Raw genomic sequence first — 17,518 nt, 5'->3', positions numbered from 1 at the left:
TGGTTGCTCGATGCACGCCAACGCCACAAAGGCCTCACCCCAAGATGCGTTACTCACACCACTCACCGAACGCCACGAAGGCGCCTCACCTTATTCTCCGGTGACCCTTGCCACAAAGGCCTAGGTCACGGTTCCACTAAGGGATTTTCTTTGAGGCGGAAACCGGGCCTTACACAAAGCTTGGGGCACGCATCCACAACTTAATTGGAGGCTCCCAAGAAATCGCCACAAAGGCCTAGAATACATCTAGGGTTCCAAGAACCCAAGAGTAACAACCTTCTTGATTTCACTTCCACGAATCACCGTGGAGAACTCAAACCTATGCGCCAAATGCAATGGCAAGAATACCACAAAGATGCTCAAGTTCTATTCTCTAAAATTCCAACAAAGCTACAAAAGCTATTGGGGGAATAAGAGAGGAAGAGCAATGAGGAGAACACAAAATTCTCCAAGATCTAGATCCCAAAGATTCACTCACAAAGAGATGATATGGTTTGGTCAAAGTGTAAATCTAGATCTCCTCTCTCCTTTCCCTCAAAAGGGGGCAAGAATCATGGAGGGATAGAGAGATAGGGCAAGCTTATCAAGATCAATAATGGAGGAGAGAGAGTGGGAGAAGCACCAGCCCAAGGAGGAAGAAGGGGGTATTTATACCCCCCCCCCCCGAAAAATCGAGCCGTTGGGAGATATCAGGGGCCGGATAATCCGGTGTAAGTAGGGGCCGAAAAATCCGCCCCCCCCCCCCCCTAGAAAATCAGGCCTCTGGAAAAATCCGGGCAAACGTCCGGCCTGGATCCAGGGGAGTACTGAGAGCCTCGCCAGAGAAGTCCTTAGCCGATTTTTGGGGGGCGGATATTTTGCAAATATCCGGCCCGGATTATCCGGCCTAGCAAACTTGTAAAATCAATATCTAAAGATTGGTAGCTCCGAATAGAGTGAAACCAATTTTGTTGGAAAGAGGACGACAAGAGCTACCCACCAAAAGGGATCGCGGAGGGGATTTCCGTTCGCAAACCCTACTCCCCTCCACCGTCTCCTCTCCCTCCGCCGCTGCTAGTAGCGCGCTCCGACGAGCAATACCCGCTTAGCCAGACACCGATCCTCCGCTCGCCGCCGCGTGATGGCCTCCCGTGGAGGTTCGGAGGGCCGTACCGCGGGATTTGACGTGGGAGATTCTGAAAGGACACGGATGTCGCCTAGAGGGGGTGAATAGGCGGTTTAAAATTTACGAGATGGGCTTAACAAATGCGGAATAAAACTATCATTTACTTTGTCAAGCCCAAAACCTATATACTATGGTTCACCTATGTGCACCAACAACTTATGCTAAGCAATATAAGCAACTAGGTGATAGCAAGATATATAGCTTCAAGCACGATGTCTATCACAAAGTAAAGTGCATAAGTAAAGAGCTCGGGTATAGAGATAACCGAGGCACGCGGGAGATGATGATTTATCCCGAAGTTCAAACTCTTGCGAGTACTAATCTCCCTTGGAGAGGTGCGGTGGCTTAGTGATCCCGAACGCCACAAGAGGCCTCACCTTGAGGTGTGGTTGCTCGATGCACGCCAACGCCACAAAGGCCTCACCCCAAGATGCGGTACTCACACCACACACCGAACGCCACGAAGGCGCCTCACCTTATTCTCCGGTGACCCTCGCCACAAAGGCCCAGGTCACGGTTCCACTAAGGGATTTCCTTTGAGGCGGAAACCGGGCCTTACACAAAGCTTGGGGCACGCATCCACAACTTAATTGGAGGCTCCCAAGAAATCGCCACAAAGGCCTAGAATACGTCTAGGGTTCCAAGAACCCAAGAGTAACAACCTTCTTGATTTCACTTCCACGAATCACCATGGAGAACTCAAACCTATGCACCAAATGCAATGGCAAGAATACCACAAAGATGCTCAAGTTCTATTCTCTCAAATTCCAACAAAGCTACAAAAGCTATTGGGGGAATAAGAGAGGAAGAGCAATGAGGAGAACACAAAATTCTCCAAGATCTAGATCCCAAAGATTCACTCACAAAGAGATGATATGGTTTGGGCAAAGTGTGGATCTAGATCTCTGATACGTCCAAAACGTATCTACTTTCCCGAACACTTTTGCTATTGTTTTGCCTCTAATTTGTGTATTTTGGATACAACTAACGCGGACTAATGCTGTTTTCAGCAGAATTGCCCTGGTGTCTTATTTTTGTGCAGAAAATCAACTTTCAGGAAAATCCCCGGAAATAATTGCGAAGGGCCTATTTTCACAGAAGACTTACGGAGCCAGAAGACGGGACGGAGGGGGGCCACGAGGTGCGCACACCATATGGCGGCGCGGCCGGCCGCGCCGCCCTATGGTGACGCCGCCTCGGCCAGCCCCCGACGCTCCCCTCTGGACTACATAAAGCCCTTGACCTAAAAACGCGAGGGGGTTCGACCACTTTTCCAGAAGACATCCAGAACTCCGCCGCCATTGCGAAACTCAATCTCGGGATCAGAAATTCCGTTCTGGCACCCTGTCGGGACGGGGAATTGGAGGAGATCATCGCCATCATCACCACCGACGCCTCTCCATCGACCATCCATGATTCCCCCATCCATGTGTGAGTAATTCCCCCGCTATAGGCTGAAGGGGATGGTAGGGATTGGATGAGATTGTTCATGTAATAGCCATAAGATTGTTAGGGCATAGTGCCTAGTATCCGTTGTTGGTACTTTTATGATATTGTTGCAACTTGTTATGCTTAATGCTTGTCACTAGGGCCCGAGTGCCATGATTTCAGATCTGAACATGTTATTGATTCATGATGATATTCATTGTTTTATGATCTTACCTGCAAGTTGTATACACATATTGTTGTTTGGAACCCGAGGCCCCAAAGTGACAGAAATTGGGACAACCGAAGGGGAAGGCTGTGATATGAGGATCACATGTGTTCACGGAGTGTTAATGCTTTGCTCCGGTACTCTATTAAAAGGAGTACCTTAATTACCAGTAGTTTCCCTAGAGGCCCGGCTGCCACCGGCTGGTAGGACAAAAGATGTTGTGTAAGTTTCTCATTGCGAGCACGTATGACTATATAATGAACACATGCCTATGGTTGTTTAGTACTTGGATACTGTTTTATTATTATCTGCAAATGCCTAGTCTTGATTATTACATGAGTTATCTTATCCATGCAGCGCCCGTTCATCCATCCCTATGCCTACAGTATTTTAATCCTGATGTTTACTAAAATCACTACTGCTGTCTTTATTACACTGCTGCTTATATTTCACTACTGCTACTGCTATAAAACTGTTGCTACTGATGAACTATTGCGAGCAAGTTTGTTTCCAGGTGCATCTGAATTGACAACTCCGCTGTTAAGGCTTACAAATATTCTTTGGCTCCCCTTGTGTCGAATCAATAAATTGGGTTTTACTTCCCTCGAAGACTTTTGCGATCCCCTATACTTGTGGGTCATCAAGACTATTTTCTGGCGCCGTTGCCGGGGAGCATAGCTTTATTTGCAAGTTCACCTGAATTGATATTGTTCGCTGCAAATCCTCCATCATGGGTAAAACTCGTGATGCTAAAGTCGCCATATTACCATCCACTACAAGAAAAGGTACAACTCTGAGTACCTCTGCTGGTCTTGATTCACCATATGTGATAAGTCAACTTGTTTCACCACCACAAGCTTCACGTGTTGGTACTTCTGCTGAATCCTCTGATAATTTTGATGATGCTTCTACTGTGCTTGATGATAATGGTTCATTAGGTCCTTTTCTAGATGCTACAATTGCTAGGTCTAGACAAATTGAAAATACTGAAATTCCTAATGAAAATATTGTTACACCTGTTAATTCACCTGAGTCTGTTGAACACTCTAGTGATGATCTTGATGAAGATTATGTGGAACTTGATGATGATTTTATTGATAAATGTAATGATACTACTGATGCAAGTAACATTAAAAAGCTTCTTGCACAACGTGCTGTTAGATATAAACTGTCTCCTGATCCTAAATTTGCCACATCTCCTATAAACATTAAGGATAAAGATTATGATTTTTCTCTTGATTTATCTCATATATCTATTGTTGAGAAAACATCTTTTTGTGGTACTGAAAAAGAAAGTGCCATAGAGCACATGAATGAGCTTTCTACTTTGAGTAGCTTGTTTTCTAATGATATTAAGATGCGTACTTATTTTGTTGATAAATTTTTCCTTTCTCATTAAAGGATGATGCTAAGATTTGGTATAATAGTTTGCCTCCTGATTCTATTGATAGTCCAAGTGGTTTGCTTGATGTTTTCTTTCGAAAATATTTTCCTGCTAGTGCTCAACATATTGCCTTGCAGAAAATTTATAGTTTTGACCAGGAAGATGGGGAGAAATTGCCTGAAGCTTGGGCGAGGTTTTGCTCTCTTATTAGAGCTCGGCCTGGACATGATTTGGAAAAGCATGACTTACTTGATATATTTTATAGTGGACTAACCATTGAGTCTAGGGCATACCTGGATAGTTGTGCTGGTTGTATTTTCAGGAAAAGAACTCCAGACGAAGCTGGGGAATTATTGGCTAGAATAAGCCAAAATCATGATGATTGGACTACACCTGAACCAACCCCAACACCAATATTGAAGAAGAGGGGTATGATTGAATTAAATGATGAAGATATGAGGGAAGCCAATAAATCTCTTATGGAGAAAGGTATTAAATCTGAAGATGTGAAGAATTTACCTCCTATAGAAGATTTATGTAAGATAACTCCCCCTTCATCCACGATTGAGGTACATTCTCTTCAACGCTTTGATAGAGGAGACATTCCTTATTCAAAACCTCCTGATCAATGTTTAGATGAATTTGATAATTACGTTGTTAAGCAAAATAACTTTAATATGAGAGTAGAGAATCATCTAATGGAAAACTCTCAAGTTATTAGTAAATTGCATGATATTGTGGAGAGAACCTCCAATGATGTTAAGATGCTTGTTAAACATTTTCATATGGTTCAAACTCAAATTGATCAACTTACTAAAGTGCAAAATGACTTGTTAAAAAATACTCATAAAGAAAAACATGCTTATGAAGTAACAACTAGAGGTGGTGTTTCTACTCGGGATCCTCTATATCCTGAGGGGCATCCCAAAAGAGTTGAACAAGATTCTCAACGAACTAAAGAAACTAGTGGTCCTTCTAAGAAAAAGAAGAAGAAACATAAAACTTTTGTAGAATCTTCTGAACCTGTTAATGATCCTAATAGTATTTCTATTTATGATGCTGAAACTGAAAGTGGTAATGAACATGATAAAGAAAATGATAAGAATGATGTTTCTGATAAAGAAGAGATTGAAAATGAACCTGAAAAGCATGCTAAAAATAAAAGGTACACTAAAGAAGATTTTATTGCTAAGAAACATGGTAATGAAAGAGAACCTTGGGTTCAAAAGCAAATGCCTTTTCCTATTAAGAAACTAAAATCAAAGGAGGAAGAACACTATAATAAATTTTGTGATTGGATGAAACCTTTGTTTTTTGCAAATCCCTTTGACTGATGCTATTAAATTGCCTCCTTATTCAAAGTATATGAAAGATATTGTCTCTAACAAAAGGAAAATTCCTAATGAGGAGATTTCCACTATGCTTGCTAATTACTCTTTCAATGGCAAGGTTCCAAAGAAGCTGGGAGACCCAGGTATACCAACTATCCCTTGTTCCATCAAGAATAATTATGTTAGAACTGCTCTATGTGATTTGGGAGCAGGAGTTAGTGTGATGCCTTTTTCCCTTTACAAGAGACTTGATTTAGATAAGTTGATACCAACTGATATATCTTTGCAAATGGCTGATAAATCTACTGCTGTTCCTGTTGGTATATGTGAAGATGTTCCTGTTCAAGTTACTCAAAATTGCTTAATATTAACTGATTTTGTTGTGTTGGAAATGCCTGAAGATGATAATATGTCTATTATTCTTGGAAGACCTTTTCTTAACACTGCAGGGGCTGTTATTGATTGCAATAAAGGAAAAGTTACTTTCAATGTTGATGACAAGGAACATACTGTTTATTTTCCCAAGAGGATTGATAAAGTATATGGAGTTAATACAATTTCTAATTCGAGAACTATCAAAGTGGGAGTTATTGATTGTCCTATATATGAGCCTAAAGAAGAATATCAAACTATTGTGATTGGATCCATATCAATTCAATGTAAGGTAACATGATTGACTTGATGTTTATTTCTTCTTATGTCATGTAAAATCTATTTGGTAGCAAGACTTGATCAACCTTGTTAACAAGTATATTTTAAAATCATGGAAGAGCTAAACAACATTTCTTTCTTTCTCCACTTGTTTTACTTGCTGTAGTACTATTTGTTTTGCAAGATGATTTAGTTGTTTAGAATTTTGGAAATCTTGTTCTGTCCTGAAACAGTTATTTTAACACCCAGAAATGTGCATTTTTCGAAATTTTCAAAAAATTATAAAAATTATACCACTGGTCCTATTTTCAAAATGCAACCTGGGAGTGCCTGGGACTGACCAGTGGGGCACCCCAGGGCTGCACCCATGTGCCGGCGCGGCCAGGAGGGGGGGCGCGCCACCCTGTGGTGAGGGCTCCACCTGGCCCTCCACTCACTCATCCACCTACCACTCCACTCTCTCTCACAGAAAAACACACCACCATTGTTCAAACCCGAGTTTCTTGCTGTTCTTGCTCGAAATTTTCGATCTCCTTGCTCAGCCCATCTTTGCTGCTGAGATTTGGAGCATTTGTTCTCTGGTATGTGACTCCTCCGATTATCCAAATAGAATTTTGTTTAGTTGAGTATATCTTGAGTAATTTGCTGCTGTAGGTGACATGTTAAGTGAGTTTGCATGCTTGATTCAAGTTGTAGAAATGAGTTTTGATGCATGTTTAGTACTCTATCAAGTTCATATAGTAGTCTCCCTCATTTATATGTCTCAAAATCAACTTTTATAATGATTGTTGAAAAATTTCAGAAAAGGGAAATGGATAACCACACCTTTGGAGAAGTGTTTGAGAGGGATACGCCAAGACTGACAAGGCCTTCAAGGGAAGCTACTCGTGTTAGGCGATCCTATGATGAGGATGTCATTGCACTTAGCTTTGAAGTTGAAGAGGACAATGAGATTCCTAATGCTTCATCCTTTCCGTGCATTGACTTTTTACGTAATGCAGGGCTACTTGATGACTTCTTGTTTCTCATTAATCAAGTGGGTTTGTCTACCTATATGGAAGATGAGAGTGATCAATATTATAGACTAACTAAAATCTTTGTTGAAAGCTTCAAATTTAGCAACACACCTTTCACACCATCAGTTAAATTTAAGATTTATGGTAGGCATGTTACTATGAAATTGTGTGATTTTTGTGCTGCACTGGACATTACTCCTATAGGTACAACGAAGAAGATCGAGAACCGCCCCAAAGCTTTGACGGAACTCTATCGAGAAGTTACCAACGATGATAGCCGTACCATTCAGCGCGGCAAGATAAGGAACATTCAGCTCCCCGCCATTAGATATTTCGCTTACTATCTTGCTACTAGCATTCTTGGTAGGGAGAACACTAGCAACATTTCTAGTTATCATCTTGCTTTTCTGGTTGCTGCACTGACTATAAGTACACCTTATCATCTTGGTTCTCTCATTGCTCGTCGCTTATCTAGTAAGGGACCTATTTATGGAGGAATTGTTGCTTCACGTATTGTTGCATATCTAGGTCTTTCTATTGATCCTACTAATGAGATATTAACCCCTGTTAAACTTGATATTGCTGCTATGAAGAGTCACCAATTTGTCACAACTAACTCTAATTTAGAAAATATTGTCTATAGAATGATGTTTATTGACGGGGATGAGAGAGAAATCCCTTTGCCGCAGGCCGATTTGTTCAGTGTTCGCAGGAGGCCGTGGTCGCGCTCCAAGGAGGAGGTGGATGAGCAGCTGAGGATACGTGGATTTCACCAGCAGCACGACTTCGAGGATGCCGAGCCCTCTGATGGGTACAATGTCACATATCCTGGTGCGTCCTCCAGCTCGTACCAAGGACAGGATCCTCCTTCATCATATTACGGAGGCGCCACCTCATGGGCGCCGTGGGGTTGACCTCCATCTAGGCCAAAAGCCTAAGCTTGGGGGGAGGTACGCCGGCATCACTCATTCATTGCATATTACAATTGCCGGTCATTTGTATATACTTGTTTTGCTTCTTTTGATTGTTTCTCTTTCGGTTATTTTTATTTCAGTAGGTTCTTATTTTAGTTTTTGAAGGTTGTTACTACTGTAGTAATCTTTACTTTTACTTTTTATTTCATTTGTGTGCCGATGGTTGCCTCTAATATGAGGAAGATGATATTTGGGGAAGTGCTGTCTAAAAAACAGATTCTGGACTGATACTGAAAAAATTCCTGTGCGTAGCCAGAACGTTATTTTGAGTTGCAAATTTTTATGCATGTTCCCCAGGTTATTATCTAACTTTCATTAGTTGAGAACTTTTCGAATTGAACAGCAGAAGATTTTCGTAAAAAATGATTACTGTACTGCTGTCAAGTTTTGGCAGATTTCTGCCACTTTGCTTTTCTGTGATTCTTTTAGTTTTCGTTCTCTTGTTTTTGCTTTGTTTCTTTTCTAAAACACAAGAAGACCAAAAATATTTCTGTTATTTCTCTTTATCATTTGTTTTTTTGGTATCTTGTTCCTATTTTGCTTTATCTACTATCGTTGGTTTGCTATGAGAAAATCCAAAAAGATTTTACTTTTGTTCGGTGACTCTAATATAAAAAACGCCAATTTTTTTTTGTTCTTCTTTGGTTTTGTAAAGTTTATTAGGGAGTTCAGCGGTCTCCGGTGGTTGGAGCTTGGTTTTCATTCCATATTATTCAAGCCACACAAGTGAAAGGCAATAATGACGATCTACGGCAACTCGACTGTGGTGAGAGGCTGGTATGAACTCTATTTGTTTTCATTTTTGTACATATACTTATCCATGTGAGCATAATTAGTTGGTTCATGTGAGGTATATGTCACTTAATGAAAGTCTAGTAGTTCATGATCTCTCATGTTTAGCTCCAATTTATTAATATGAGTAGCATATCATATATATTTGCTTGCATTGTTTTATTCATAGATAGGTATGACATTGTGGTATCCTCCTCTGAATAACTCGTTTGAATTGACTTGGCACATGCTCATGCATGCATATGACTAAACAAAAAGTCAATTAAGCCTCGATGATTTATTTTTCTTCAGAGTTCTTGTATCACTTTTATGCCTCCGTTAATTTTATTATGTCGCAAGCATGATTATGCCAGTTATTGCTCTCTTGATTGTCGCTTCCCAGTCTATTGCTAGCCTTCACTTGTATTGAGCGGGAATGCTGCTCGTGCTTCCAAATCCCTGAAAACCAAGTTATTCCAAAGTGTCCACCATAAATACCTATGCATGGCATTTCAAACCATTCCAAGTAAATTTTCATGTGCTACCTTTAAAACCTTCAAACTATTTCTCAATTTGTGTCAATGTTTTATAGCTCATGAGGAAGTATGTGGTGTTTTACCTTTCAATCTTGTTAGTCAGACTTTCACCAATGGACTAGTGGCATATACACCCGCTTATCCAATAATTTTGCAAAAAGAGCTGGCAACGGGGTGCCCAGCCCCAATTAATTACAACTTTCATTAATAATTCTCTTCACATGTTTTGCCCTGATTTATCAGTAAGCAACTTAATTTGCAAATAGACACTCCTCCATGGTGTGAGAATGTTGGAAGGCACCCGAGGATTCGGTTAGCCATGGCTTGTGTAAGCAAAGGTTGGGGGGAGTGTCATCCATAATGAAACTAAAATACATGTGTAAACAAAAGAGAAGAGGGATGATCTACCTTGCTGGTAGAGATAACGTCCTTCATGGGAGCCGCTCTTGAAAGTCTGGTTGACAAGGTAGTTCGAGTACCCACTATCATTCGTTGACAACAACAAACACCTCCCAAAACAATTTTACTTCTGTTTCAAAAATGAAAAGCTCTAGCACATGTTAATCCCTGCTTCCCTCTGCGAAGGGTCAATCTTTTACTTTTATGTTGAGTCACCATCCTTTCTTTGAGCACCTTCTTGAGAACATAATTGTCATTCTTAGTGTAATATGTTTGTCCCAGAATATGGTTAACTTTGGTATGACTTTGATGCTTTTATCTTTGATAATCTTTACTTCTAGTCTTTCCATGAACTTCAGAGGTGCCTGGGCATTTATGTTTTGCTATACAAATACGGGCAAGCGAGATACCACTTTATCATATCTTTTTATGAGCATTGCAATCCTGCTTATATAAGTGTTTCATGATGCTTATTATTAGTTTGTTGGTATCTTTTTCATGATTGACATAACTATTAGATGACTTTATTTGCATTTATCTTATTATGAATTGCCTAAGTACTCGTCCATATAATGAGAATATTTACATCATATGAGCAAATGTGTTCGTGAAAGTTCTTTTATCGCACTCAGTTGTTAACTGAATTGCTTGAGGACAAGCAATAAGCTAAGCTTGGGGGGAGTTGATACGTCCAAAACGTATCTACTTTCCCGAACACTTTTGCTATTGTTTTGCCTCTAATTTGTGTATTTTGGATACAACTAACGCGGACTAACGCTGTTTTCAGCAGAATTGCCCTGGTGTCTTATTTTTGTGCAGAAAATGAACTTTCGGGAAAATCCCCGGAAATAATTGCGAAGGGTCTATTTTCACAGAAGACTTACGGAGCCATAAGACGAGACGGAGGGGGGCCACAAGGTGCGCACACCATATGGCGGCGCGGTGGGCCCCTGGGCCGTGCCGCCCTATGGTGACGCCGCCTCGGCCAGCCCCCGACGGTCCCCTCTGGACTACATAAAGCCCTTGACCTAAAAACACGAGGGGGTTCGACCACTTTTCCAGAAGACATCCAGAACTCCGCCGCCATCGCGAAACTCAATCTCGGGATCAGAAACTCCGTTCTGGCACCCTGCCGGGACGGGGAATTGGAGGAGATCATCGCCATCATCACCACCGACGCATCTCCATCGACCATCCATGATTCCCCCATCCATGTGTGAGTAATTCCCCCGCTGTAGGCTGAAGGGGATGGTAGGGATTGGATGAGATTGTTCATGTAATAGCCATAAGATTGTTAGGGCATAGTGCCTAGTATCAGTTGTTGGTACTTTTATGATATTGTTGCAACTTGTTATGCTTAATGCTTGTCACTAAGGCCCGAGTGCCATGATTTCAGATCTGAACATGTTATTGATTCATGATGATATTCATTGTTTTATGATCTTACCTGCAAGTTGTATACACATATTGCTGTCCGGAACCCGAGGCCCAAAGTGACAGAAATTGGGACAACCGGAGGGGAAGGCTGTGATATGAGGATCACATGTGTTCACGGAGTGTTAATGCTTTGCTCCGGTACTCTATTAAAAGGAGTACCTTAATTACCAGTAGTTTCCCTAGAGACCCGGCTGCCACCGGCTGGTAGGACAAAAGATGTTGTGCAAGTTTCTCATTGCGAGCACGTACGACTATATACGGAACACATGCCTATGGTTGTTTAGTACTTGGATATTGTTTTATTATTATGTGCAAATGCCTAGTCTTGATTATTACATGAGTTATCTTATCCATGCAGCGCCCGTTCATCCATCCCTATGCCTACAGTATTTTAATCCTGTTGTTTACTAAAATCACTACTGCTGTCTTTATTACACTGCTGCTTATATTTCACTACTGCTACTGCTATAAAACTGTTGCTACTGATAAACTATTGCGAGCAAGTTTGTTTCCAGGTGCAGCTGAATTGACAACTCCGATGTTAAGGCTTACAAATATTCTTTGTCTCCCCGTGTGTCGAATCAATAAATTGGGTTTTACTTCCCTCGAAGACTGTTGCGATCCCCTATACTTGTGGGTCATCAATCTCCTCTCTCTTTTCCCTCAAAAGGGGGCAAGAATCATGGAGGAATAGAGAGATAGGGCAAGCTTCTCAAGATCAACAATGGAGGGGAGAGGGTGGGAGAAGCACCAGCCCAAGGAGGAAGAAGGGGGGGTATTGATACCCCCCTCCCAAAAAAATATCGAGCCGTTGGGAGATATCAGGGCCCGGATAATCCGGTGTAAGTAGGGGCCAGAAAATCCGCTCCCCCCCCCCCCCGTAAAATCCGGCCACTGAAAAATCCGGGCAAAAGTCCGGCCTGGATCCAGGGGAGTACTGAGAGCCTCGCCAAAAAGTCCTTAGCCGATTTTTGGGCCCCGGATATTTTGCAAATATCCGGCCCGGATTATCCGGCCTAGCAAACTTGTAAAATCAATATCTAAAGATTGGTAGCTCCAAATAGAGTGAAACCAATTTTGTTGGAAAGAGGACGACAAGAGATACCCAACAAAAGGGATCGCGGAGGGGAGTTCGGTTCGCAAACCCTACTCCCCTCCGTCGTCTCCACTCCCTCCGCCGCCGCCAGTAGCGCGCTCCGACGAGCAATCCACGCTTAGCCAGACAACGATCCTCCGCCCGCCACCGCGCGATGGCCTCCCGTGGAGGTTCGGAGGGCCGTGCCGCGGGATTTGGCGGCGACGATTCTGAAAGGACACGAATGTCGCCTAGAGGGGGTGAATAGGCGGTTTAAAACTTTTACGAGATGGGCTTAACAAATGCGGAATAAAACTATCGTTTACTTTGTCAAGCCCAAAGCCTATATACTATGGTTCACCTATGTGCGCCAACAGCTTATGCTAAGCAATATAAGCAACTAGGTGATAGCAAGATATATAACTTCAAGCACGATGTCTATCACAATGTAAAGTGCATAAGTAAAGAGCTCGGGGATAGAGATAATCGAGGCACGCGGGAGACGATGATTTATCCCGAAATTCACACTCTTGCGAGTGCTAATCTCCCTTGGAGAGGTGCGGTGGCTTAGTGCTCCCGAACGCCACAAGAGGCCTCACCTTGAGGTGTGGTTGCTCGATGCACGTCAACGCCACAAAGGCTTCACCCCAAGATGCGGTACTCACACCACACACCGAACGCCACGAAGGCGCCTCACCTTATTCTCCGGTGACCCTCGCCACAAAGGCCTAGGTCACGGTTCCACTAAGGGATTTCCTTTGAGGCGGAAACCGGGCCTTACACAAAGCTTGGGGTACGCATCCACAACTTAATTGGAGGCTCCCACGAAATCGCCACAAAGTCCTAGAATCCGTCTAGGGTTCCAAGAACCCAAGAGTAACAACCTTCTTGATTTCACTTCCACGAATCACCGTGGAGAACTCAAACCTATGCACCAAATGCAATGGCAAGAATACCACAAAGATGCTCAAGTTCTATTCTCTCAAATTCCAACAAAGCTACAAAAGCTATTGGGGGAATAAGAGAGGAAGATCAATGAGGAGAACACAAAATTCTCCAAGATCTAGATCCCAAAGATTCACTCACAAAGAGATGATATGGTTTGGTCAAAGTGTGGATCTAGATCTCTCTCTCTTTTCCCTCAAAAGGGGGCAAGAATCATGGAGGGATAAAGAGATAGGGCAAGCTTCTCAAGATCAACAATGGAGGAGAGAGAGTGGGAGAAGCACCAACCCAAGGAGGAAGAAGGGGGTATTTATACCCCCCCCCCCCCTCAAAAAATCGAGCCGTTGGGAGATATAAGGGGTCGGATAATCCGGTGTAAGTAGGGGCCGGAAAATCCCCCCCCCCCTGGAAAATCCGGCATCTGGAAAAATCTGGGCAAAAGTCCGGCCTGGATCCAGGGGAGTACTGAGAGCCTCGCCAGAAAGTCCTTAGCCGATTTTTGGGGGCCGGATATTTTGCAAATATCCGGCCCGAATTATCCGGCCTAGCAAATTTGTAAAATCAATATCTAAAGATTGGTAGCTCCAAATAGAGTGAAACCAATTTTGTTGGAAAGAGGACGACAAGAGCTACCCAACAAAAGGGATCGCGGAGGGGAGTTCGGTTCGCAAACCCTACTCCCCTCCGCCGTCTCCTCTCCCTCCACCGCCGCTAGTAGCGCGCTCCGACAAGCAATCCCCGCTTAGCCAGACAGCGATCCTCCGCCCGCCGCCGCGCAATGGCCTCCCGTGGAGGTTCGGAGGGGCGTGCCGCGGGATTTGGCGGCGGTGATTCTGAAAGGACACGGATGTCACCTGGAGGGGGGTGAATAGGCGGTCTAAAAGTTTTACGAGATGGGCTTAACAAATGCGGAATAAAACTATCGTTCACTTTGTCAAGCCCAAAGCCTATATACTATGGTTCACCTATGTGCACCAACAACTTATGCTAAGCAATATAAGCAACTAGGTGATAGCAAGATATATAACTTCAAGCACAATGTCTATCACAAAGTAAAGTGCATAAGTAAAGAGCTCGGGTATAGAGATAACCGAGGCACGCGGGAGACGATGATTTATCCCGAAGTTCACACTCTTGCGAGTGCTAATCTCCCTTGGAGAGGTGCGGTGGCTTAGAGCTCCCGAACGCCACAAGAGGCCTCACCTTGAGGTGTGGTTGCTCGATGCACGCCAACGCCACAAAGGCCTCACCCCAAGATGCAGTACTCACACCACACACTGAACGCCACGAAGGCGCCTCACCTTATTCTCCGGTGACCCTCACCACAAAGGCCTAGGTCACGGTTCCACTAAGGGATTTCCTTTGAGGCGGAAACCGGGCCTTACACAAAGCTTGGGGCACGCATCCACAACTTAATTGGAGGCTCCCAAGAAATCGCCACAAAGGCCTAGAATCCGTCTAGGGTTCCAAGAACCCAAGAGTAACAACCTTCTTGATTTCACTTCCATGAATCACCGTGGAGAACTCAAACCTATGCACCAAATGCAATGGCAAGAATACCACAAAGATGCTCAAGTTCTATTCTCTCAAATTCCAACAAAGCTACAAAAGCTATTGGGGGAATAAGAGAGGAAGAGCAATGAGGAGAACACAAAATTCTCTAAGATCTAGATCCCAAAGATTCACTCACAAAGAGATGATATGGTTTGGTCAAAGTGTGGATCTAGATCTCCTCTCTCTTTTCCCTCAAAAGGGGACAAGAATCATGGAGGGATAGAGAGATAGGGCAAGCTTCTCAAGATCAACAATGGAGGAGAGAGAGTGGGAGAAGCACCAGCCCAAGGAGGAAGAAGGGGGGTATTTATACCCCCCGAAAAATCGAGCCGTTGGGAGATATCAGGGGCCGGATAATCCGGTGTAAGTAGGGGCCGGAAAATCCGCCCCCCCCCCCCCGGAAAATCCGGCCTCTGGAAAAATCCGGGCAAAAGTCCGGCCTGGATCCAGGGGAGTACTGAGAGCCTCGCCAGAAAGTCCTTAGCCGATTTTTGGGGGCCGGATATTTTGCAAATATCCGTCCCGGATTATCTGGCCTAGCAAACTTGTAAAATCAATATCTAAAGATTGGTATCTCCGAATAGAGTGAAACCAATTTTCTTGGAAAGAGGACGACAAGAGCTACCCAACAAAAGGGATCGCGGAGGGGAGTTCGGTTCGCAAACCCTACTCCCCTCCGCCGTCTCCTTTCCCTCCACCGCCGCCAGTAGCGCGCTCCGACGAGCAATCCACGCTTAGCCAGACACCGATCCTCCGCCCGCCGCCGCGCGATGGCCTCCCGTGGAGGTTCGGAGGGCCGTGCCGCGGGATTTGGCGGCGGCGATTCTGAAAGGACACGAATGTCGCCTAGAGGGGGGTGAATAGGCGGTTTAAAACTTTTACGAGATGGGCTTAACAAATGTGGAATAAAACTATCGTTTACTTTGTCAAGCCCAAAGCCTATATACTATGGTTCACCTATGTGCACCAACAACTTATGCTAAGCAATATAAGCAACTAGGTGATAGCAAGATATATAACTTCAAGCACGATGTCTATCACAAAGTAAAGTGCATAAGTAAAGAGCTCAGGTATAGAGATAACCGAGGCACGCGGGAGACGATGATTTATCCCGAAGTTCACACTCTTGCGAGTGCTAATCTCCCTTGGAGAGGTGCGGTGGCTTAGTGCTCCCGAACGACACAAGAGGCCTCACATTGAGGTGTGGTTTCTCGATGCACGCCAACGCCGCAAATGCCTCACCCCAAGATGCAGTACTCACACCACACACCGAACGCCACGAAGGCGCCTCACCTTATTCTCCGCTGACACTCGCCACAAAGTCCTAGGTCAAGGTTCCACTAAGGAATTTCCTTTGAGGCGGAAACCGGGCCTTACACAAAGCTTGGGGCACGCATCCACAACTTAATTGGAGGCTCCCAAGAAATCGCCACAAAGGCCTAGAATCCGTCTAGGGTTCCAAGAACCCAAGAGTAACAACCTTCTTGATTTCACTTCCACGAATCACCGTGGAGAACTCAAACCTATGCACCAAATGCAATGGCAAGAATACCACAAAGATGCTCAAGTTCTATTCTCTCAAATTCCAACAAAGCTAAAAAAACTATTGGGGGAATAAGAGAGGAAGAGCAATGAGGAGAACACAAAATTCTCCAAGATCTAGATCCCAAAGATTCACTCACAAAGAGATGATATGGTTTGGTCAAAGTGTGGATCTAGATCTCCTCTCTCTTTTCCCTCAAAAGGGGGCAAGAATCATGGAGGGATAGAGAGATAGGGCAAGCTTCTCAAGATCAACAATGGAGGAGAGAGAGAGTGGGAGAAGCACCAGCCCAAGGAGGAAGAAGGGGGGTATTTATACCCACCCCCCCCCCCCGAAAAATCGAGCCGTTGGGAGATATCAGTGGCCGAATAATCCGGTGTAAGTTGGGGCCGGAAAATCCCCCCCCCCCCCCCCCCCCGGAAAATCCGGCCTCTCGAAAAATCCGGGCAAAAGTCTGGCTTGGATCCAGGGGAGTACTGAGAGCCTTGCCAGAAAGTCCTTAGCCGATTTTTGGGGGCCGGATAAATATCCGGCCCGAATTATCCGGCCTAGCAAACTTGTAAAATCAATATCTAAAGATTGGTAGCTCCGAATAGAGTGAAACCAATTTTGTTCGAAAGAGGACGACAAGAGCTACCCAACAAAAGGGATCACGGAAACCAGTGGGGGTGATTTTCTATTATTTTTAGAGGTGCAACACCTCAATATGAGAAACCGAGAAAATCACCAAACTCGAAACCGCAACAAGTGATCTATGCAAAATCCGTTTTCGATAAACTAGAGCTTGTCATGAGAATAAGCACAAGCTCTAAAACATCGCATGGATAAGATCTAAATAACAACCAAGAAAGATGATGCAAGGATGAAAAGGTTTGAGCTCTCTCCGAACGATACGACCGAGTTACTCACGCGAGAGCCCTCTTGATAGTACGGCAACTAAACTATAGACCGGTCTCCAACTACACTATGCAACCGGTGAGAAAGAAACCCTATCAAGAGCAAACCTTATACTTGCGCATTCCACTTGAGCTCAATGATGACGATCTTGACTGCAACAAGATGGAACGCCTTTCTTGATTGTGC

This window comes from Lolium perenne, chromosome 3, assembly GCF_019359855.2.
Source record: "Lolium perenne isolate Kyuss_39 chromosome 3, Kyuss_2.0, whole genome shotgun sequence".
In the NCBI taxonomy this organism is placed as follows: domain Eukaryota; kingdom Viridiplantae; phylum Streptophyta; class Magnoliopsida; order Poales; family Poaceae; genus Lolium; species Lolium perenne.
This window is presented reverse-complemented; position numbering follows the sequence as displayed.